This window comes from Pieris rapae, chromosome 13, assembly GCF_905147795.1.
Source record: "Pieris rapae chromosome 13, ilPieRapa1.1, whole genome shotgun sequence".
In the NCBI taxonomy this organism is placed as follows: Eukaryota; Metazoa; Arthropoda; class Insecta; order Lepidoptera; family Pieridae; genus Pieris; species Pieris rapae.
In genome coordinates, this window is record NC_059521.1 from 9,186,597 (window position 1) to 9,211,226 (window position 24,630).

The following is a 24,630-nucleotide window of genomic DNA, read 5'->3' on the forward strand; positions in this document are numbered from 1 at the left end:
TGTGTGCCTGTACTACTGTACACACATAAGAAGTGAAACTTCTTTATAACCTTGATAATCTACTATAATGCAACTTTACAGAAAATGGTGAAATATATATATCCAACGCCGATAAAGAAGTTTCAATTCAATAAAATAATTTGATTTATAAAAGACAGCCTATCCAAAGCACAGTACCGGAATTATTAACTCAAGAATTAACTAACAAAAAGTTTGACTCAAAAAGCCTCGCGCACATCCTGTCCGGTGATTCTCAGTATTGAAACCGGTTTCATAATGATGTCTTCATTACTGATTCCCAACAGACCACTTCATATTATACTGGTATAAGATTTTTTGCTTCACTGATTTTGTTTAATTTTCATTCAAATTTTACAAGGATCAGATGAATCTTCAGACTGCCTTATGATATGTGCTATCAATAGTAAATACAAATTTATCATATTTTCTGTACCAAGGAATCAAATAGACTCTGCAGATTAGTAATAAAGGAATTTGGTAGAAGTAGTAATAGAAAATTCGAATGTTATCTGGAACTGTGGAGTTCTTGTATAGGTTAGTTTTAATCATTTGCAACTAAATTTAATACAGAATTTGTAAATAATTGCGGTTCTTCGCCTTACTTTGGATTAACATTCAAAATGATTTGAGTGAATCCCTAATTACATTGTCTTGAAATTCAGCTTATGAAACCATCCAGCGACCAAAGCGTTAATAAAATAAAAAGTTCCAACGAAAATTCAAAATAATTTCATCGCAGAAATTCAAAGCGCTCCGTGCGCATTACTTTATACGAGTTCATTAAACGGATTTTAATCTCCTTTCATATCTGTCAATCTTATTTTATTCCATAATTACACCGTTACTGCTGTCCATTGGACGACATCCTTCTCATTATGGCCGAAGAATTTTAAGAAATTTCATCCGACAGCCCATTGAAGCAGCCCTTCCAATTGTGCTAAGGTGTTCCAAATGAATGGTAGGTGGAATAGGGGTATGATTATAATGAAATTTCGCGTCGATAAAGACCACTGAGCCCGTAACACAATACACGATGTTTCCTTCCCGACTCGTATCCATATCACATCATTAAACCGAATAAAAATATTGGCCACATCTCAGTTTAGCGAAAGGGACTACATCTAAGGAAGCGATTTTATACTTTACGATTGAATGATCGACACAACAAATTAAATTGGAAGCACTTTATGAAGCAAATACTGACCGCTCTATAGAAATCCAATCGGCTAGCTTATTCAGTGCACTTTTATGATTCTGTAAATATATCCAGACAAGTTAATTGCCTGGGCAGAAGAGATACTGTGCGGGTCGGATATACGTTTTGAATTATTAATACAATACCGTAGAGGGAATCGTAAGCTCCTTACTAAGACCTGAATAAATATTGTAGATACTGATAGTCCTCAGACCAAAACAGAATAACACCGTGTAGTCCCTGTTAATGAATAGTTTTTCAATAGCGACGCCTGAAATAACATTAACGGAATTGTGATAAACCTTTATCCGAATCTGCTTAAATGAGATAAATCTGTATCGGTTACTTTTTTAAAGCCAATTAATTACCTTAAATACGTGCAATATTGGTAGCTGGATTTTTTAACTTTAGAATATTTTGGGAAAGAGGTGGAGTAAATATTGATTATCATATGACTTATTTTCGTCATATAAATATTGATTGAGATTAAATATATATACTTAGCTAAACTACACAAATATCGTTAGCTGAATGTAAAACATTTTCGCTGTAATTATATTCATCCGCTAACCATAACATTAGATCAGCGAAGATTGGGGTGAAGACTAAGATATGATAAGTTATTAATACTGTTCGGTTGCATAAACCTCAAAGTCTAATTAGTTTCAGAAGCTCAAAATCAATTAAATGTTACAAACGGAGCTATTGGATCCCCACCGCAACCTCAAGAAATCCTAGCAGATTGAAGACAACAACAGACATTATTATAATGTGTACATTATTAAATTCTTCACTTGTATATTTTAAACAATTAATTACTGCAAAGCATTCACAAAGGTTTGGTACTAGCTTGTTTATTTGAGTGTTTATTAATGCTTGTATATTTTAATGGGAGATAAAATATGAATGTTTCAATTTGTTCTGCACATAATGAAAATGTATTGTGACTATTCAAACTGAATGCATTTACTACTAAACTAATGCTGGTTATAAAGACTCGAAAACATATCCTCAATAGAGCATCAGACTGAGTACTTCAACGTTGAACAAAGAGAAGCGAAATCTTTTATAGGAAACATTATCAATAAATGCTAGTCCCGCGTTACTTAGGGTAGCTGGTACTACATTCAACCCACGTACAAAACCGTCTGTCTTCCTATTATTGATACAAATAGAGATATCAATTGTTTTGGACGTAGGTATAACAATATAACAAATTCTGTTTAGGATTAGGGTAGCGAATGTAACAAGACAAGCTTATGTGTAGTTGTTATTGTATCAGTTACGTAACCAGTAATATTGAGTTAGTTATTTTATTGTGGTTTATTTATTGTTTTCGTTATAAGAACACTGTCGTGTATAAACACTTTAGTAAAGATATTGGACTAGTAAGTATTCTATATTTAGACGAAAAAGGTTTTTCATTTTATTTATTGTTCCTTATCGTTGTTTGTTGTTGTTTGTGAAAATAAACTATTGAAGTATCAAGGGAATCTGTTTAGTTATCTATTTATTTAAATAAATAAATATTATCAAAGCATTAGGACACTGTCTCATTTTGTAAATAGCTTTTAAACAGATACCTATGTGGCTGACGCCGTTAATAGTTATTCCACCGGTAATATGTAACTTCCTATTTAAATTACAAAATACTAACATATAAATTTAAATTATAACGTTAAAATCCACAGTCACAATAAAGATAATAAAGTATTTACAATATTCTTAATCTACTAAAATAATTAAAAATAACAAAGATCTCATCTGAAATATCTATCGCTATGATAGATAGTTCAGATGTAGATAGATATGTAATTATTATAAATGTAATTATATATTATCTCTTACATAAAAATATTTTTGAACTATTTAGTATGTGATAGTCGCGTTTTATACACACTCATAAGCTTTATAAAAATTTTATAACGATGATTAAATATTTCAAAATAGCAATACTTGTGTTGATACAAGCAAGCATTTTTCTTGTATAGTACTTACTAAACTCAAAAAAAATTCTGTATTTAAAATGCAATTTGCAGAATTCGTTTACCTTAGCAGGTAGTCGACTTTTTGCCGTAATAGATTTATGAAGGGGATCGTTGAGTGTTCGTCTGTTAGATCTATTTTCGGTATGGGTTATTCAACTCCTAATGAGTATTTGGGTTAGTATAAATCGATCTTTCAACGCTAAACATCTCACATAAATCAAACTTTACTTTAATATCCCTAATTATCTGTTAATATAATGTATTGACCAAATAAATGTTGTATTGTTGATATGTATATTTTGAGTTTATCGAAACTTTGATAAATCCTCTTGGATAGCACTATATTCGAGAATAACATCGATGTAGAGTCAACTTCAAGTTACGCTTATATTTTTAATACTAATTGGTTAGATCTCTTGATTTTAATATTTTTTACAATAATATATAATATTTTTAACAATATACATATAAATCAAACTGCATTTGATGCAAAATCCAAGACAGCTATTTTAGCCGACTCTTTAGAGATTAAAGTTGATTGAAATCTAAAATATGTCGGAGTTTTGGTTGGAAACATTCTGTACTGGCATGGTGTAACGACCAACCTCCGTCCGTTGAACCAAACACGTTGAAGATACACAAAAAATAAACACTACCTCATGTAAAAACTCAACGGTCACTTTGATTTCGATATTATAACCAAATCACTGATATCAAAAATAACTTTGATTTTACAAAATAGGAGTCAGTATATTTTATGATCGAAGACTCGAAGAAAGTTGAAACGATCACAGCTCACACATCCGTCGCGTGTGCCGGCCGGCGCAGAACTAACTAGGTGCTTTCATTCCATACAAAACTTTTAAGTCATGGAGACGGCAAAGCTATGTCGCGCCTCTACAATTCACACACACAGCCTTACCCGACACCCTATTCACAAACACGAAGCGAGCTTCCAAGTTCACTAAATAAACGAACACAAACGCAGCCGCGTACGAACAACGTCTACCCCCTGTCCGTGAGACGTTCGAGAGGGACGGCAATATCAACAATGCATTACCGCGTTCGAGCGTAAGGGAGACTTCACTACTAAACAGATGTATATCATTTCACGCAGGTAAGTATTGAAAATGTTGGTGTGTATGAGTGGGATGGCGCACAAATTTAGCTAAGCGAAGCGCGTTGTGCGGGAATGGGACAGGAACTGTTCGTGTCACCCGCTGTACATTCCTTCCTGATACCGGCGCGACGTCGTACCTTTCGATCGTTCAAGTGGCTGATGAAGCTTTTAGGGTTGTCACTTTAACTCAGCGTTAATTAACTCTGTTTCTGTTAACTGAATATCAACTAGTATATTATGCAAAACTCTTATGTTACCTTCACGCATCAAATACTTTTTTTAGACTTTTAATAAATTAAGTTTATGTTTAACGTGTTTGTTTTTTTTTGCGAGGTAACTAACTTTTTCATGAAAACTTGGACATTTTTTGCTGAGTAATGTTAAATCGATGTAAATATTTAGTTAGTAAAATGCTCATGAAAACAAAAATTTCGTAGTCGCATGTCAATATAATAAGTGTCTTAAATTATTTTTTTTTCTTTCAATAGATAAGTAGGTTTATCAGCCATCTGTATCTGACATGCGAAAGTCATTAGGACAACATTATGCTATCGTAACCACCCAACTAAATTCTTGTTACACTCATAATAAGTAAAATTAAAGATTAAAAATACTTATTTGAATTTAATAATTTTGTTTTATACCCATTTTCCACCTCTACGCTTAACTACATATTTGATTTTTGACGTCAAGTAAATGTTATACATAAAAAACAAGAAAGTGCCACCCCTGCCCTAAGATGTTACAATTCACAAAATAGCAGGTAGTTGTGGTGCAAGGCATACTTTGCGTCAAACGGGCTGCAATTTTTTGGTAATTTTTTTGCCTTCCTTAGAAGACTTTTTGTTCAATCACAGCTCTTTGTACGTATGCTGATGTCAATCAATGCACAAGTGGTATTATTGCATTCATCTTAACTCAAATCAAGATACCAAATTAGCTCGGAACAGCTACCCGTATTACTGACGCGATAAAGTCAAAACATCGAACAACGAAAAAAAGGTTGTCGTGAAAATAATACCCCGCATGATTCTTGAAATCTTTTTAACGAACCTTCTGTATCAAGCGTTAAGCGAGACACTTCTGCGAAATTGGAGCCGGGCGCGGGGCGGCCTGACACTAACGCATCAGGACACCCTATCAAAATATACAATATGTTTCCACGTAACCGACTCACGAATTAGTATTATGTTTACACCTCTGTTGATGTAAGTAAATAATAGATAGGAGGAATTACTACGTGGAGAATCAGAAAAGTGAAACTAGGAAGTATTAAACTTGAGTCCAATCTAATATTATTAAGAAGATTTTGAATGTATGTATGTTTGTAAGGAATTGGCTCAAAAAGTAACAGTTCCTTACAAACTTTAAAATTCTTTCAACATTCGAATGATACTTTATCACTGATTAATAATTATTTTCTTACTTATTCTGTTATCATTTTATTTTCATCAAGTCCTCTACACAATGGGAGCCAGCGATACACTATTGCTAAATACAGTATTATTTAGGTATATCCGCATACTTTACGTTTATGCCAACACGTTTAAAATTAAATATCCACCCGTGCGAATTCCCGACTTCGTACGTGTACAATAATCGACAGAAGAGATTGAAGACAATTGAGAAGATAGGAAGGGATCATATTAAGAAAACAGCACGTGGTGCATACAGCAGACAGGAATGATGGGATTTGGATGAGGCCTTTCCCAAAAGAACACACAGATATCTAAAAAAAAATTACATGATAAAAATTTAAAATTAATTTTAAAGCATCTAAAATTATTATTATGACACCTTTTTGTCTAGCGACGGCCAAAGCAGTATTTGGGAATCCGTCATCAAGATCGGGTTACGCTTATCGGAGCTGACGCTAAAATACGCAAAAAATAAATATGACGTGCTTTTGACAGGTTGACACGGGTTAAGTGTTCCTACACTTCATTAATCTTATTTCTAGACGAGTTCCTAAACATGCAACTTACATATTAAGATATTATTTATAAGCGTTTATAAAGTTAGACTTTGAACACCTCCGTGCCTTGTGGTTAAGGCTTATAAGGGGTTTGATTTCGGTGAAACGAATGATGCTAGATTGGTACATACATATTAATTTAAAAAAAAACTTTTTTACGGATTGCACCAATTATAAACTTATAATTATTTTGCATAATTTTAAAATTTTACGTTTCCCGACGTTTCGCGTGCTTTACAGCGTGCGTGGTCACGGTGACTGAAGACAAAAAGTGTTGAATGTCAAAAAGTATCACAGCTGTAGTGATTATATTATACTAGCAGACTCGGCCAAGCGTTGCTGTGGCTAAGGTTTTTGTTATATTACATAGTAGTAAATTAATCAAGGGAAACCGTAGGAGAACTTATGTGAAACGTTGGTACCACGACACGGACCTAAACTAAACTACCTTTAACTCAGCGCCATCTGTTAGAATTGTATCAAATAATAAACAAATGCTAATGTTATCGTAATTTTAGTAAGGATGCCTATTTTTTTTGAAAATGAAATATAGCCTATGTCACTCAGGAATGATGTAGCTTTCCAACAGTGAAAGAATTTTTCAAATCTGCCAAGTAGTTTCGGAGCCTATTCAATTCATACAAACAAACAAAAAATCAAACCTTTCCTCTTTATAATATTAGTATAGATGTATTTATTTTATAATAATACATACTTTCAATCCGTTAAAAAGTGTTTTGTTTAATAATTAAACAATACAACATTTTAATTTGATAACGTAATATTATATTTTAATAATGTCATGATGAAGTGAGGAAATAATATGAGAATTGACTATGATATTACTCATATTTTTTTTATATTATCACTATCTTGTGTAAATAACAATTTACACAATCAAAAATATTTAAACTTTATTGTACTTACTCCCAAGCGACTGAACATGTGTGTCTAAAAATTGTCGAAAATTTTAATGTGTTTATATTTTAATAGCAAGGAATTTCTTTGATTTATTAAAAAAACAAAAAAAAATCCTAAAATCTCAAAGGCTTTTTTTTAATCTTCGTGACTAGTGACTAACGTGGAGAAGTTTTATGTACACGAAAAACCTTCGTTAGCGCGTTTCAGGGTATAAAGCCATCGCAGTAATTTATAAGCACTGATTGTAGGCTTCAAAATTTAACATCTAACAAGTATCGACTAGCGCGTCTTCGCTCAATCGCATATCGCAATACAAAGGAAAAGCAAATTTATTAAAGTTTGTTATAATTTACTTTTTAATTTATTATGTAGGAAATTGAAAATACTGTCAGATACATTTTATACTAGTTAAATAAAAAGTAATTTTCTTGTAACATTTTTAATCAAACATTTCAATAGCATAAACTCGAACATTCATTTAGGCGCAGTGAAAATTCGTAAGCCCTTAATTATTTTAACATTACATGTCGTTCACATGAAAATGGAGTGAAAACTCTGGCGGTAAGGGCATTAATGCGGCCTTGTGCCTTCTAAGAATCACACAAGTCGCTATTATATTTCTGGGTAACATTGTGTCTTTGTTGTCAGAATAACCAGCTTTCTTTTTAAGCTGCGTAATAATATTCTTAGGTACACCTGTCTTAAACTGTAGCTTATACGATGTTTAGTGAAACGAATTTCTAACCTATAAACTCTTTGAAGGATATTCTTTTGTTTTTAAAGCATGTATTTGGAGTATTCAAACCCCGTGAGTTCCAAAATGAATGAAATAGCTATCAAAAAACAAACAAACGGAAATCTTAATACTTGGAGTGTTATAAAGCTATGGAGTCGTTAATAGTACTCGTTCTTAGCAGCTTGTTTAGACGATATGCTATGCTGAATATTTCTCAAGTATTTAGAATACCGTATAAGTTAACCAAGGAGCCGTTTCGCATTTTATAGCTGTCCTATAAAACGTCCATGAATTTAAAGTGCGAGAAAATCGAACAAAATATAAAGCCGGACGCATGAGATAGTGGTATCGCGTTATTCACGTATTTCTATGAATTTTTATGTGCAAACCACGAGCAATCGTCGAGCGAGGATAGTCAAAGTGCCGTGAATTGTGCCAATGGTCAAATAATGGATGCAATAACAAAGCGAACTAACCATTGATTTTGATTTTCGCTACGTAAAAAGATGAGTGCCTTTGTATTGTATACGCGAGTCTGGCTCGTGAATGACACGCGGAATATACGTCCAGTAATAGCCTTAGTTGACAGGTGAATACTAAAAGTCGCTCGTATTGTTTGGGTTAGTTCAGTACGGCCATTTTTTTTTTCTTTTGATTTTCGAACACGTTTGTTACGTGTAATAGTTCGTACTCGATGAGCAGTGTAGGCCGAGAGTGAGGTTCGATCCCCGGTGAATCAATGAACTTCTATATGTGCATTTAACATTCGCTCGAGCGCTGAAGGAAAACATCAAAAAGTAGACGGCTGATCACTGCCTGTTAGATGATCAGGAAACATTCGTACTTATAACTTGTTAATAAGGCTATATTAGCTGAGCGAAATCTTTTTATAACTTAGCTAGTTGCTTCAATATCTAAATTCATCATTGATAGCTTGTGTACTTTTTTCACTGATAATATTTCTTAACAGGCGAGTTCATAATGCGTTGAAACCCACAATATTCATTAAATCTGACGAATGATAATGAAATAGTGTATGTGATTACTTTAGTTAAGCAGATAAAGATTCAAGAAAATGTTAAGAATCTCAAATAATAACATCCATTTTATATACTTTTCTATTTCCAAATGAATTTTTTTCATGTGCTTCCTTTGAAAAACCCCATTCTGACGCTAACACGACGCCGGCCTGACATTGCCGAGTATAAATGTATAGTGGATTCTATATTTATTTCGATTTAGCTAAGTAACCATTGCTAACTTATATATTTTTGGAAGTCTAAGTTTTTTACTCGTTACAGTTATTGAGCGTATACTGAGGGACATATTTTTTTTTATAGAACACGGGGCAAACGGGCAGGAAGCTCAGTGATGTTAAATGGTACCGCACACGAACACTCTGAATGTCAGAGGGCGCGCGAGTGCGTTGCCGGCCTTTGATTACAATTAACCGATCTAATGCAAGTATTTCGTTAAAGTTTGTTTAAATAAGTGATTTGGGCTGGTTTTTAATTAATTATTTCTTCTTGTATGGCTCCAATTGAGTTAAATAAAAGACAGAAGTACGCCAATGCTTTGATTAAAATTGTGGGTTCAAGTTATAGCTATATATGTATATATAATATTCTTAAAAGTATTATTAAGAATATCCATTGCACATAATCACCTGCATCATAAGCATACTCCAGATACACACCCTTAACATATCCTGACTTTTACACCAACATACAACACAGCTGAATTAGCTGTTACGAACTAAATAAAAGAATCTTAAGCCAAACTGTTCGGTTAATTAACTCTTAATTATCTTAGTTAATCAATTACCATCTCAAATTTGTAATATTGGAGTGTTTGACAAATTCAAAAAGGCAGTAAAGATGCATGTTAGAATGAACATAGCTGACTAAAATTGTTACGGCTAATGGCGACGTGTATCTCGCTCGTATATATACATATTAATATTAAGTTTCTCATGTAAATAATATATATATATTTTTGTTATCAGAAATAAAGTTCTTTAAACATTAAATATTACTTTTGATACGAACTTACTTATTCCACGATCGTTGGTATTAAAACTGATTTGCTGATAATATCTAAAAATCAATGTGATAAATCAAGCATTGTTGTGATTTGTTGAGGTACGCGGGCCGACCCATTACATTGATTAGCTCGTCCGGCCCACGCACGCCGATTGTGCGAACGTTTGATTGATTTCTCAAATGGCATCGATTCTCTGCTCACTTTATTCGTATTGAAACATTGTTAGGAGTTAGCTTTATTAGACGCTGTGGATACACCAACCATTATAAAACAATTGCATCATGCTTTTTCTTTTTTCATCAATTGCTGTGAAATAAACGCTTACACGTAAAATGTATTTAATGTATTTAAATGCTCAGTTCTATGTAGTACCAATGATTGTGACTACAACTATTAACATTAAATAACCGAAAAAAAAAACACAAACTACCATCTACGTGTAGCTTCTATGATTGGTTTAAGTTAATAAAAAAAATATTTAAGTTTAAGAATAATTTTTTCTCCTAAGATTTTTTGTGCTATTATTAATTATACATATATGCGACCTTATCTTTAGAAATTGACTTTTACATTGGCAGAAGTAGATTCCTTATTCAAGTGGAGGCTGGGGTACTGAGGCTACAAGAACAGGTAACTTTTCCGTGTCTTGGCACTTAATATATCTTCCAGCCAATTTATAAGGTTGAACGTTCATGGCTACGCGTGTTAAAATGTAAATACTACCTTTATTTTGTAGAAATCCAATAAATTCTAGCTGATACAAAAAGTTGGCGTACAAAGGAGGTAATGGTGATGTCATAGTATATTTACTTTAAGAGGGGAGCTTAAAAGGAAATACACTTTATTGAATAAAACACATTTTACCATATGCATTATTTTTCTTTGCTTTATAACAAAATAGAAGCGTTTATATATAATATAATGGAGATTTAAACGCAATTTATTCCTGTACTTTGTATTCGTTTAAATGTGATATTGCGTAAATAGTAGTTTATCTTAATATATGTAAATCTCCTGTCACGCTGTTTGTCCGCGACTCCTTAACTACTTAACCGATTTTAAATTAAATTGGCACACCGTGAGTAGTCTGGTCCAACTTAAGAGATAGGATAGCTATCTTTAATTAAAGTCGCAATTTTATTTTATTGCAAATATTTGTTTATTGTTTGAAGAATCCAGATGGAGCCAGTTGGAGGTATATACTCTTTATTGGATAGATAGAAAATTTAATTGTGAGTATCTTTTGTAAAGATGTATGCTTCTAGAATTAGGTGTAATTATTATCATCAATAATTTTATCAATTAACGTTTGTATAAGTTACGGAACTTCTTTAAAATGTTAGATAGGAAAAAAACTTAACCTACAGTTTTCAGTGTTAGATCACGAATTTTTATCGGCCAGCAAAACTTTCAAAATTAGTTTTCGTTCCATCGTAAGTACGTGCTTTGATTGAATAATTGCATTTTTCCTTTCTCGCCGGTCACGACTCGAGATGCGTATCGCTACAGTCGAGGGAGTTCTGTTAAATCGAACTCGACTACAACTCACGAAATGGACCATCAAACTGCAAGAAAAAGGACAAAACAAAATGTATAAAGGAAATTGCTTCCACAAATCCACTCGTATCTTGGACAATAAACGTGGAATCGTTCGGCTGCCCTAATAGCAATGAAATCACAAAACCAAAAGTACAAATGTCAGATTTCTGTCGCAGAGATATATTTTGCTTCAGTAGTGAAGAGTTTCTATGAATGCCTGCTTTAGGAGACCTATGTACTTTTGCACAAATATTTTAGTAATGATTATTATGATCGTTGCGACGTATTATTGTGACATAATTATATAGTATATCTTAAAGTTTATGGAGATAAACTAGAGGTATGATAAGAGCAGTGTTGGCCTAGTGGCTTCAGCGTGCGACTCTCTTACCTGAGGTCATAGGTTCGATCCCCGGCTGTACAACAATGGATTTTCTTTCTATGTGCGCATTTAACATTTGCTCGAACGGTGAAGGAAAATTATCGTGAAGAAACCGACATGTCTTAGACTCAAAAAGTCGATGACGTGTGTCAGGCACTGGAGGCTGATCACCTACATGCCTATTAGATTTAAAAATGATCATGTAACAGATTCAGAAATCTGGAGCCAAGACAAAAATAGGTTGTAGCGCCACAGATTTATTTCTTTTTATAAAGTCTATGGTATGTATTGGTGACATTGGTAAATTGCTGTAGGTACTAAACTCTTGTGATAAGTTACAACTGTTGGTAAGACGAAAAAATCTTTTGTGAATCACTTGGTCAATGTATGATTATATTATAGGTTTGAGTTCCGGCGAAATAATATTATTTCCGGGTTGGTAGGCACCAACGGTTGATATAACAATTTAAATAAAAAAATGTACGTAGATAAATTACGATATATGCTATTCGATACCTAAAAACATAACAAATTACTTTTAAAGTAAAAACAAAATTTTATTAACAAAAATATCTCATCTCATCGAACAATATTAATTAAATGAAAGTCGTATAAAAGTTTGCGTATTTGGGCGGTTACGCCTAAAGAAAATGTTAGATTTTTCCATTTAGAGTGCACCCTTTAAACAGACCCTTTGCGGTCAGGCCCGGCCTTTATCTCATTTAATTGAGATTAAAATGAACGTAACGATATAGCTTATAACGCTTCAGAACCCTATTAAAATACTAAATGAAAACGTTATTTCAAAGGGCATATTACTGGTAATTTTTTTTATAAAGGATTCTTAGATTTTTTACATAAATAATATTGCATAGTTTAAAACCTTAGCTTCCCGCAGTCTGCTTTAATAATATATAAATGGACAGTACTTATAAAGAGATTATCTTTTAGATTTTACGTGAGGAAAGCCATTTGGAAAATTGGTCGTATAGTGATAAACATTTGTGCTCATAATAAATCTCTATACAGTTGCTATGTGAAATTGTGTCATGAATTTAAGTGATTTTTATCAATTTCTTATGCAATGTTATATTCCTTTTAAATATGCTCCTATTTCAATAATTATTTGTATTTTTCGAAAAATAAAGTATGAAGTAATAATTTAGTAGTAGTTCAAAAAAAAATCACTGTCTTGTATGGTTTCTACGTTCTTCCAGCGATAGCGATTCTAATTAGTGGCCAAGTCACCATAAAAAAAAAGTTACGGATATTAAAGAACTAGAAAGACCTTGGGGTCCTGACTTGCTTTGCGGTTTTTTTTGACTTTATGTATGCAATTATATAAATCTGTATTGGTTTTGCAGAGACTGAATTTTTTGTAAACCTCTTGTGTTTTATTATAAATTTGAGTAACTCGAAAAGAAATAACTTCTTAGTGCTTGAAATATTAACCCTATAAACATTTTTACATCTAAAGAATTATACACTTAATTATAAAGTAGGAAATTACCTGTCAGATACACTAACGCTTGGTCAAAGGATAGAAGAATGTTTGTGAAAAATGTTCATATTTTCACATGCTTGGGTCTAAGTTGTTTAGCTACAATCAGAAAAATAATCCTCGTTTGTTATTTTAAAAGTAAAAATAATTAACTACCTACTAAATATTTAATAGATATTTTCAATCTTTTAAATCATATTTATTGGCGCAAATCAATAATTTTATTTAACAAATTAAAATAACATGTGTTGGTGATCTTTCAGTGCTGCCCACTTTTAATAATGTAATTTTGTGTTATCTGTATCCTACTTGTTTATTACTATGTATAAAATAAAGTGTTACATTTTGCAACAGAAAATTTCAATTTCATTTAATATATTTCGAATCCAAAATAAATTCATTAATCAATAGTTTTCAAGAAGAGACGATACTTCCGGGCCACCGAATGCAACTCTATATAGCGCAAATTCGGCGTTGGACAGTCCGCCCCAGTGCACCAGTTCCTTCCACTTGACCGTATTCAATGAAGAGCGATTCGAATAGTCTACGACCAGTCACTTTCTGAGCAGCATTATCTCTTGCCGTGGAGATGTGGCGTCTCCTTACATAATATTCTACCGCATTTATCAAAAAGTGCGTTGAGAAGAGTTGTTCGGATTAATACAGCTGAGAAGAACTAATTCCAATTAACCAGAAAAGATTAACGCACTTGTGAGTGTTTTTGTAATGCCAATGGTGTGCCCCCTGACATATAATAAAAATACAAATTATATTTGTCAGTTAAAACTTGAAAAAGGGCCCACCATAAAAACAAATAGACGTGATAATTTTGGGAAAAAAAGGATACCACACATTTAAATATTTAGCGTTATGTTAAATATACACTCTTTCCCAAATGGAGATTAAAACAAGATTTCCAATCCTTCCCTGTTGTGTGTGATAAGTGTGATCTTAAGTGTATTTTTATTTCTATGTTTCTGTGAATGTATCAATCAAGTATTTCAATAGAGCCTCAAGTAATTTCAAAGGCATTGTTAAAATCGATTACGTAATATTCCTTTATGTTCGAAGTCTCATAAAGGATTGTTAGAGTTCACAAATTGTTACCAAGGAGTTGTGGAACACTCGACTGAACATGCTTATGATTATTCTTGTTAGCACGATAGTCTAACTTGCACACAAGCCTGAAATACGTTATGAGCTTTTCAATCAGCTTTTAAGTGGCCGCACTGCGACTTGTGACCTGCTATGAATGATGTTTTGGTCTATGATTTCAATTTCAATTGTATAGTGCAATTGGTAACTATGATTTGGGCACCATAAAAAAATTGTTCTTTAATTGTAAAAAATAAATTTACCAGAAACATATACATGGTTGTATGGAGTGTACCCATTGTACCTATGTATCCAACTATGTTTGTCTTTTCTTGTCTTGCGTATGGGTATAAAACAAGAGGTAAAAAGGGGGTTTTAGGTATTTTTTAATTAGCTAGAATAGAAGTCTTTGTTGGAGGTAGAAGCTCGTAAGTCTCCTGTGATGTTGACAAAGCTGGAACGCTGCCAGTATCTTCGGAACCTTGCCTATAGAAAATCCTTTTAATAATATATTTTAGTAACTATATTTTAAGATTAATTATTGTTTTTTGTCATATGATTTATGTTACTTATATTTGTTAATTATACCTTTACAAGTAGCAGGAAAACATAACTTCGCTACAACTGTTTTTGTAAATCAAGCGTTTATAAACCGCCGGTAGCTGTGCGGCCTTGGAGTATAAAATTGATACTTCTGACAAAGAGCCCATCAGATATAGGTCTATCTATATTATCATGACTTTAAGATGTACAGTTATTTCGTTTTTACCTTCGTCTAGACAGTTAAAGTTGTACAAAGCAATTTAAACTAATTTTTTATGCTGATACTGAAATTGATATAACACTATGTTTAGGTATACATTCGAAATTCATTATAAATTCGAAATTCGAACAGTTAACATTCGCTCGAACGGTTAAGATGAACATCGTGAGGAAACCGGCATGCCTTAGACTCAAATAGTCGACATTTGTCAGGCTCAGGACCTACTTGCCCTTTAGGTTGAAAAATGATGGTAAAACAGATACAAAATCTTATGCCCAGATCTTAAAAGTTTGGTGCGCTACTGATTTTTTTTTAAAACCCTCTTTACTTGTATCATTGTTACTACTTATTCCATTTTATATTCGACAAAAATTAGAGACTATAAAAATTACCACTATTATTTTTTCATTTATTACATTCATGAGTGTCCCAGTGTTTTATACTTTCACGCGCATTTGTGAATTAATCTTTATTTGTATCTATCTGCACATTTAACACATAGCTGGCAAAAACAGTGAGAAAACCAGCATTACATCCAAAAATCATAGACACATTAGAATTATATAACTCCAAAGATTTGGAAACAAATAATTCTCCAAGAAAATTCAATTACAGCTAATGACTGAATACTTTTTAATGCTTCAAAAGTTAATTCCAAAGAGATTCAAACTTGGCTCCAACAAAAATTGACGCGTATAATTCACGCAAAAAGCGGGTTTGTGGACGGACGAAGCGTCAAAGTTAAATTGAATATTGGGGCGGAATGATCTTGAAGTCTGACTTGTTAATCCAATGCAACGATAGACAAAGTTCTCTGAACTGGCATTGGTTTAGCATTATTTGTGTTTATGTTGGGAAATGTATAGATTGCTAATTGTGATAAATAAAAATAGCCTCTAATTCAGATACATTACACACGTTTCTATTTCTTCTTTTAATGTGTTTGTCGCAATGTGCCACGTACCACCATGTACACCCATATAACATGTACCACCTTCTGTTTCTTTAATTTGGCTTATCCAACTTCTACGTTGTCTCCCTCTTTATCGTCTGCAGTTCCTTTGTCACCACTTAAGTTTATAAATTTTATTGTAACATCTGTTACCTTAGTTGTCTTAGAGCTGTATTCTTTATTTTGTATATTCTTTTCTTTTCTTCTGGGGGCCCAATTTTCAGATTCATATGTTAGTATAGGTAGTATACAAGTGATTAATCCTTCGTATTTATTCTACTCATTTAGAGTTGTGGATCTATGTTTAGTTATTTGTGTATTACATAAGTTTTGTCTTTCGAAAAGCATATATTAAATACTATATTAAAATAGTATATCGCAGCTTGTTATCCTAGCACGCCAATTTGCAAACAGACCCAGGAACTTGGACTACACTAGAATGGAAATAATTTCCTGTTAATAATTCAGCTGAAATGTTGATTAAAATTACCAAGAGAGGGCGCTATATTGTCTTTCTGATATGAAGACACATTTGTCACGTGCAATTGACTGCGAGACGGGTGACAGGGCCTAATAGACAGATCTAAGATTGCCCGGACGAATTGGCATGACGTATTGTCCTATTACAATAGGCCCCGACAAGACAATGGATATAAGGCAAAATTGTTTTAACACAAATACGTTTTCAGCACTTCATTAAGGTTTCGTCTCCCAATAAGCCATACCTCCAGAAAGCAATCTTTAGTATAAAGTTTTCGTACTTCGCAATAGATAACGTTTATTAAACGATAGGAATAATTCAAAAGACATATAATTGTTTTATTATTTATTTACATATACATTGATATAAAGGTAAACGCGAAGTGTGTATATATATTGTCTTTTATTAATATAGCTTTTACATATTAAAGAAAACACTTTTTACCGGATTGCAGCTATGTATTATTGTCACCGTGACCACGCACGATGTGAAAACGCGAAACGTCGGATAAATTTAAAATTATGTTGCAATAATTATAAGTATTATTATTAGCTTTAATCCGCCTATATATAAAAATGATTGCTGTTCATTAGTGTCGCTAAAACTCGAGAACGGCTGGACCGATTTGGCAAATTTTGGTGTTGAATTATTTTTCAGTTCAGAGAAGGTTTACGACGGGAAACATAAATGACAAGCAAAGAAAAATTGTAAAAACGACGTTTTCAATATAAAGCGTGTAAAAGATGTCTTTTGTCTTTACATAAATATAAAATGGTCACTTGGTTGGTTATTACTATAGATTTAGCCTTTGGACAAATTAGGTTCATATGTATGGTTTGACGCAAGTATACGTACTACGTAGGTGATACGAAGTTGACCGGATCATCTAGTCTATGTTGTCATTTATACCATTTGATTTTGATTAATTTATACAATTTCGATGTCAACCCTTAATACGAATAATAAATGCTACATGCGGGATATGCCAATTATTATTGCGTCTGTTATAGTGATTATGGCAGTACAACTAACTAATTATTTCTTACATTGCATACAATAAATTATAAGTTACTAATTCATAAATTCGTACAGTCTATCCAAACATTTTACAAAAAATATCGCCGAATAAAATTATACAAACTTCTTCTAAATTAAATACAGTAAATAAACGTTAAAAGGAAGAAAAATGTCAACGATATTTAGTCTTAAATAACGTAGAGACACCGGTATTAAAGATTAAATAATCGGCGACCCAAAGGCCACGTCCAATTAGGTTCATCCCTTGGGGCACGTGGGATCATATCGGTCTCCACAGACTGAGCCCAGTCATACGATACACAGTTTTATATCGCATCTCTGTCACAGAGTATAAATACAACTTGTTACGACACCTTAAGAATTCAAAAATAGAATAGTTTCTATTATAAATGACCTGGATGGCCGAGCGTTGCTCGTTTTTTTTATAAATTGTGTTTTTGATGAAATATGAATAAAATTATGGATAAAGATTATATTCATAATATTTAAGTTTTTATTTGACTGACTATGACTTGATGTTCTATGTTTAAGTTGATTAAATACGAATAAAATGATATTTTCTAGAAATGATTTCTAGCTAGATTGATTTATCGCCCCCGAAACCCCCCGTTTACTAAATTTCATGAAAATCGTTGGTGCCGATTCCAAGATTCCAATTATATATACAAGAATTGTTCGTTTAAAGATATATGATATAGATCGTACGTTAATGAGAATGTATAAATTTTTCATCAAATTAACTTACTTATAAGTCGTATTTTTATTTGTATATAAAAGTTTGTGTGTTAAAATATGTTTTTTAAGTAATCATAGCAATTACAGTATTTACAATTTCCTTAATATAAAAGGCCGATTCGTGACAATTATTACATTAATATAAATCGTCTACGAGTTATTCAATCATGAATCACACAATTTGCCTCAAATAAGTTCTCTACAAATATCACAAAGCTTTTACATAAAAATATGTGAAGTTGTGAAAGGGATTTTATTTGTAGCACATAAAGTTCGGAAAACATAGCTAACGCAGAAAAGGTAACATCTTTGATAAAGCCAAATTCAAAGTGACAAGATTACCCAAACACGGGTTGGTAGCCGAAGTATTTCTAGGACCAAACTATATTCAAAATGTTTATATGATAGAAAAATTCGAAGGGAAGGTTTTTGGATACATTTCTGAACAGGTGTATTATATATACATATAATAGGGTTCAATATTATGTAACTTTATTTTTTATTTTTAGTGATAACTTTTTTAGTATTTCACACTTTTATGTACCTAATATGTATATACATTTTACAAAGCTTTATTATTATTATTATATTATTTACTAACGAAAAAATTGTGTAGCTACCAGGCTTAGCGATTCCTTTAACCAAATAGCAAACATTTAAATAATTTTAAAAGGGAGACATTTCTGTTTTTTTTGTGAGATTTCGAGATAAGAATTAGCGCTAAGTATGTCGACGAGGAAAGTAAAGAATAGATCATAAACAAATACTTTCTATTCCTTATATCTATAAGTATGAAGATATATGTATACGCTTTAAATGTTTCGATGTTTAGCAAAGAGATTTATCAAAAAGGCTTACCTTTAATTTTATAATAATATAAATAAATTGTCGTAGATATGATAGCCTCGAATCTGAATCTTAGGAATAGATACATTTTATAAGCAGCGTCGCTGTTAATCCACAGTGATTTTGCTACGTCATACTTGAAGAGTGAGAATATATATATATATATATATGTATATGAAGAGTGATGTTTGATTTGACTTGATTATGACTTGTATAGACTCTAAATTATATTTGGGAGTAAGGCAATTTTAATACTTGAGCATCAAGCAAATTATCAATATATATATTTATGTGTCGCAGATTAATTACGATTGATGTGTTTTACAATAGTCTGCCGAGTGACTGTATCCTTACTCATCATGCTCTTGATGAGGAACTGAACTCAAAGTCAATGTATATTCTACGCACTACTAACAAATTGACTTTGACATATTGACATCTTTCACGTAAGTTCACCGGGTCGTCTATAAATAATAATAATGTAATAAAATTAATAGTCTTTATAAAAATAAGTGAGGCAGATACAAAACTCATTAAAGACGCAAAATAAAGTCGTAAACCAACCTTTCTTCAGAGCGAATTACACTTAATGCCAAATGATATTTTTACCAGACTCGTTTATGTAAATACAGAATTTAATCTTTCTCTTTAGGATCGTAGACATGATGTAAATTTACATTACATTTATATAAACAAGACAGCACCAGTCAAATATTGTGAGAAAAACGTCCATCAGCAGAAATTGAGATTCTTTTTAGTTATATACTGTACAGAAAAACATAGAAGACTGCAGCCTCAGTCTGTTGTTGTGATTGATTTAGATTGAAAGACTTTATTTCACAAGAAGTGACCACGCAAGCTCTAAAGCACGCGAAACAAATAAATTAGGAGAAAAGAAATTGAAATTACGTCAAATAAGTTTATATTAATACATATCTGCAATCCGTTAAAAAGTGTTTTTTTAATGTGTAAAGGTTATGTTAATAAAGTAATAAGTATAATTTTGCAGATTAATACATTACATTATATTCGTTCGTAAAATAATCTATAATGGATTTAAAAAAAAATTCTATTGTTAGTGTCGTATTTTCTACAAACGTAAAATGACGCGGAAGGTAATGGTAAAGGTTATCTACGCCGAAGAAGTATAACTTCCATCGCGTGTACATGTTCCAAGTACACGTACATGTGTTTGTAACAGTCAAGAACAATCATCCTGCCTGCCTCGCGATGTTTTTCTTCACCGGAGTGTTTCATGCGTACATAGACGTAACTACTGGTGCATTCCGGGGATCGAACCAACGACCCTAGCACAACACTGCTCTAAAATTGTTTTAATAAGATCATTAATTTGCTAAATTTCGCTTTAACTATTTTTAAGAAAATTCGGTAAGATTTTTCGCCAAATAATAAAATTTTTAGATCAGGAATATCGAACAAGTTTTGGTATTCTAGTCGTTGTTCTTATAAAGTTAAAATGTGATTGGCTTTAAGTAGAGAGACGAAACTTTATCTTTAGGTAAACAAGGGTAATAGATTTCTTTTTCCACACAAACGACTTCTGTCCGGTGCCGCAGGATATTGAAAAGCCAGACTCCCGTTCAGAATACAGAAGATATGTCGGACTTAGGGGAAATCGAAATTCCCACTTACAGTCGTGACTTTTAATGGACTAGGAGTGGCAGGTTTAATCTATAAATTTAACGTATCCATAGATTAAATTATCTATATATTAATTTTTTTAGAAGGCGGTCATTTGCAAAATTTTATGACAGTTATTGTCACAAAACATTATGTCATGGCACATGAGTAGATATGGGCACCCATTCCGGCCGGTCTAATCTCGCCATTACACGACCTGATCATCAAGGCCATTCAGGCCAACAGCGATATTCCATAAAAAAATGCGAGAGCATTTTTCGTTTAACTTAAGTGAATCAAGAAAGAAGTGAATTAAGTAGTTAGAGTATTTAATTTGTCACCTGTTCTTGCTATTACATACATTAAATTTTAAGGTAGCCCAGAGATATCTATCGAGAACTAGGCAGCCATTGCATACCAAACATTTTACACGTGTAAAAGTTCCAAAGAAAATTATTTTCCTGAGATAAAAACGAAAAATAAAACGCTTATGTTATATCGCATTTCATGTGCCTATATCACAAATAAATTCCTTGGAACTCGGCATATTTACTAAGTCTTCCGATAACTGATTATATTTCAACATTTCGAGCGAAATATTGAATTTCACATTCTGTGTTTGGAAAACTGTAAACGGAAGCTTAGAGAAGGTAGAATGAAATCACATGTGTTATTAATTATTCTGAAAAAATTGTACTGATTTGCTACATAGCAAATTACTCACTGCTATACACACTATTATAGTTGTTTGTATGTTGTACATTTTGCTAACTCCGGCTTTCTTAGTATTAAGCATGGTGATTTCCTAAATCGTGCGAGTTACGCTCCGCGTGTATAGGTACAGATGTAGGCACTCTTTTCAATTGTTACATTGAATTCATTTTTATTCATTTTCATAGCAATAAACTTCTTATTTCACTTATATGCTATTATGCGAATGTATTGACTCTTAATTTCAGTGGGCTAGCGGGTGCGTTGCGAATGTAAGAATTGGTACGCTCATTTCTTGAAGTATAAGTCAAATTAGTCCGGGTAGGCTGGTTCTACATAGTGGTGGTGCGCGGCAAAAACTGCCTTGAATAACGCTCAATTGTGAAATGACGGAAATCGCGGTGTCTTGGCTACGTCACGATGTTTGCCCTTACTGTAGGAGCACGGGTATAAAACATATATATATATATATATATATCATTATAACACTGCTAATCGATTCAACAATTCATTTGTTAACAACAAAAAAAATTACAGCATTTTTAAAATACAATCTACAAGTAGATTGTCATACGAAATGTTTGACTTGTTTTTGTTATATTGTTTTAATAATAAAAAAATTGTAATTGATGATATTTTTGCTCGCAAAATATGGGATTAAAAAGCCTATTATAATTTATCGCGAAATTTCGCGTGAACTCGTTTGGAGCATGTTATTGAATATCGGAAATGTATTACGGCATGAAATGAGATCTTATCCTATTGTTTTGTATTGGTTTAAATTTGTTAATATTAACGGGATTTTTACTCAACACTATTATATTTATTTTTAAACTTTATACTATAGTATCTCTTGTTATTTGGGCAAAGGACCACTTCACATGAAAATAAGTTACTGTTTTATTGTTTATAAGCTTGGGCCCCGTTGGTAATCACACTGTCTTTGATCCAGTCTTAATGACATTTCAAAAATAATTTAATAATATAGAACAGAATGTACCCAAATGAACGTCAATAAAGAAATATTTATTGCCAGTTCTTCTCTTCCGTTTTACGCCCTTGATTTGAGAACTGGCAGTCAATTTAAAATTAGAGTCATTTTGTTGTGTTTAAAAAAATTTAACTATTATGAAAACCTTGCGGACCACAACTGCTGTAACACATTTGACAAATGAGGTTATAACTAATAAGTTCTGTTTTTGAAAAATAATACTATAAATAGAACGCAAAAGGAACTTAATTAAGGCAGGTTTACATGTAGGAGATACTTCTATTATCTCCTGGGAAATTCCGCCCACAAAGCCTTCATTTGTGGTCTTATTTTTCTCTCATTATTCCTTAGAACAAAAATGTTTGCTTCATATATTACAACAATTGACTTTGGGACTTTTGTCTTTTATATTTAATGGATCGACGTCATGAGCTACGAATAACAAATGACAATCGCGAAAAATCTAAGTTGAAGTCAACTGTAATATTTTAACACTTTTTGGGAATAGGAACCAACATTTTTTTTTATATAGTAAATATTATCATATTTACTATATCAATGATACTACGATGAAATGAGATATATATATTATTAACCTTAGTTTTGCTTATTATCACATCTGATTAATTTAAATAAATGCCAGCAACCCACTAGCGAAACCAGTGTCAGTTAGTTGTACAGCAGTCTGAAACCTAGCAATGGTTCTACCGAACTAGATATTCGTTTCACTTTATTTATTGATAAAAAAACAGCAGCTCTACAATCTTCTTGGATCTAGGCCTCAGATGTCTGTATTCATTATCATCTGTCAATCTAATAGGTAAATAAGAAGTCAGGCGATCTCTCTCCTGTCAACTGTTGCCACCGCCAAAATACGCCGTGAACTTTTCAGGTCTAAGGCTAGCCGGTGTCCTCACGATGTTTTCCTTCAACGTTCGAGCGCACATAGAAAGAAAGTCCATTGGTGCACAGTTGAGGATCGAACCTACGGCCTCAGCGAAGAGAGTCGCACGCTTAAGACACAAAGGCCTCTCTGCTTTATTTACTAAACTTACATTTAATTATGAAACAATCGAAATCGTCATAGAGTACCTCATCATATATTCATTGATTTAATCTTCGGTTTCAGTACTTTAGAGGACATACCTAAATCTTTCTGAAATCAAAGCAATACATACTAATGGCGTACAACTTAGTTTGTTGCTTAGTTGCTTGACATGCGCAATTAACACGCCCATAGAAAAGTCCATGGTTTTGCTGTGAATCAAACCCACGACATCAAGAGTTGCTCATGACATTAGAAACTCTTTTTACAAGATATGGGCGACATTACTTTGCGAAATAAAATGCTTCTTATATAAAAGTTTGGAAGTTACTATGAATCTTATTCAACTAGCAAAACAATTTCAATATTCCGAAATAGCTTGTAAATTTCAATTTGATATACAAATATAAAAATTGGCAGTTGAATTCAATTTTAGTAACGAGCTTCAAAGTTTTCGTGACGGATTTTTTAGTAAAGTTTTTAGGCCAACGAGATGTCTCAAGTATCTAATTTGATGGTAAAATGTTTCAAAAGTGTTATTTATTCACTTCCTAACTAGATCCTTTATTGAGTCCACGGTTGAAGATGAAAATGATACTGGGTCCTCTGCTGCGGTCTTCTAGGAACAAACTGATATAGATTTAGTGGGTATTGTCCGTCTATCCAAGTATTTGCACCTCGAAAATGTATGGTGTCACGTAGCACAATTGTATTTATGTCAGAGAATATGCAATAAGTTCTTTAATTAAAATGGGAACACCACGCAATGTCATAGACAATCTACAGATTGTAAATTGTCAATGTGTCACAGTCAATTTGTCAGTAATGCATGCATGTTGAATCGTTCATTAATTTCATTTGCTCTCTGATCGGCGTCTGTGCTAGACGCGGGCACTGACCGTGCTTTAAAA

General features: G+C 32.6%; 1 protein-coding gene across 3 annotated transcripts in view; it reads right to left on the reverse strand.

The window, feature by feature from the left end:
• LOC110995908 (semaphorin-2A) overlaps nucleotides 1-24,630 on the reverse strand; it is a 188,954-nt gene that overhangs the window by 120,240 nt on the left and 44,084 nt on the right. The window contains exon 1 of one of the 3 annotated variants that reach the window (XM_022263310.2): nucleotides 3,861-4,023. The exons of 1 other annotated variant lie outside the window; for it this stretch is intronic. The gene's annotated coding sequence lies outside the window, so the exon portion shown is untranslated. Of the gene's footprint in view, nucleotides 1-3,809; nucleotides 4,024-24,630 lie in introns of those variants that run through there. One more of the 3 variants, XM_022263311.2, reaches the window with a different exon arrangement.